Source organism: Octodon degus, unplaced genomic scaffold (assembly GCF_000260255.1).
Source record: "Octodon degus isolate 3935 unplaced genomic scaffold, OctDeg1.0 scaffold00027, whole genome shotgun sequence".
NCBI lineage: Eukaryota > Metazoa > Chordata > Mammalia > Rodentia > Octodontidae > Octodon > Octodon degus.
Genome location: NW_004524603.1, coordinates 1,324,540 through 1,325,742, shown reverse-complemented (window position 1 = coordinate 1,325,742; position 1,203 = coordinate 1,324,540). Strand labels below are relative to the sequence as shown.

At 52.5% G+C, this 1,203-nt stretch overlaps 1 protein-coding gene across 1 annotated transcript in view; it reads left to right on the top strand.

Annotated features, from left to right (window-relative positions):
• Nucleotides 1-1,203, top strand: part of Ube3c (ubiquitin protein ligase E3C) — a 94,200-nt gene that overhangs the window by 42,454 nt on the left and 50,543 nt on the right. The gene's annotated exons all lie outside the window — the stretch shown is intronic.

Sequence of the window (1,203 nt, the reverse complement as noted above, 5' to 3'; positions counted from 1 at the left end):
AAAAAGTAAAATAAAGCCACTAGCCCAGGTCTGGGGCCAGACCCACAGCCTGTTGCCAGGTGCTGACTAGGCTGCAGTTGCACTGTGCCTCCTGCATGAGCCACGCTGGCTCTCCCAGGAGGGTAAGTGTCCTTCTCAGCGGGCACTGGGAGAGAGGAGTAGGGCAAGCTGTGGCAGGTGGGTTGGCTGCCCCAGCAGCCCGGCCCTCCAGAGGGTCTCTGCAGGCTTCTTGTGCCAGCCGTGCCAGCAGTCCCTCCCCGTGGAGGAGTCTTTGAGTCAGCCTGCTGGAGTGTGGGAAGGGAGGGTAGCAGCACTGTAAGTGAATCCGCTCTCCTTAGAGGTGCGGAACTGATCGGCAATGAACGACCCAGTCAGGGAGGAACGGCAGGTGCTGAGCCCTGAGACTGGCTCTGTGGGCACCTTCTAAATTTGTCCCAAATTCAAGTTTGCTGAAAGTTGGCATCTAGGAGTGGAGAGCATGAGGTCAGCCTGGCACCATGTGTGGCTCTTGCAGGAAGCCCAAGCTAACCTGAGGCCGTCCTCAGTGTCCCTGTGGCACAAGGGTGCCAGTTATCACTCAAGGAGCGGCCCAGGGTCCAGGAAAGACAGCCCCACACCTACACTCACCCGAAAGGCAGCTGTTGTACACAGCTCAGCAAGGAACAGGACCCCGGAGCAGTGGTAGGCTTGGAGGGGCGTTGGAGGTTCGTGGGAGGAGCATGTCGTATTTGTCCCAGCAGATCTGAGACAGACCCAGGGTTTGCTACTCCACTTTGCCTTGATTCCGTGTTTCTCAGAAGAACAGGAAATGCTTTTCAAGGGCTGGGGAGATAGCTCAGTAGAAGTGCTTGCCTGGCGAGTGTTTAAGGTCCTGAGTTCAATCCCTGTACTGCCAAAAGAAAAGAAATGCTTTTCAGGGTACAGAAGTGGAGCTGGCCCTCACTGTAGCTCCCATAGGCTCCTGTTATTTCCAGGTTTGTGTTTCACAGCTTCAGCACTGGTTCCCCTATTAGTTTTCACAGACTTTTAAGTCAGCGAGACTTGATGGTGCAGAGGCAAAAAGATCATAAGTTTGAGTTCAGCCTGGGCAACTTAGCCAGAATGTATTTCAAAAAAAAATTATTATTATTATTTTTTTTTTAAGATCTAGGAGTATGGCTCAGTGCAAAAACCCTGGGTTCAATCCCATTACCAAAAAAAAAA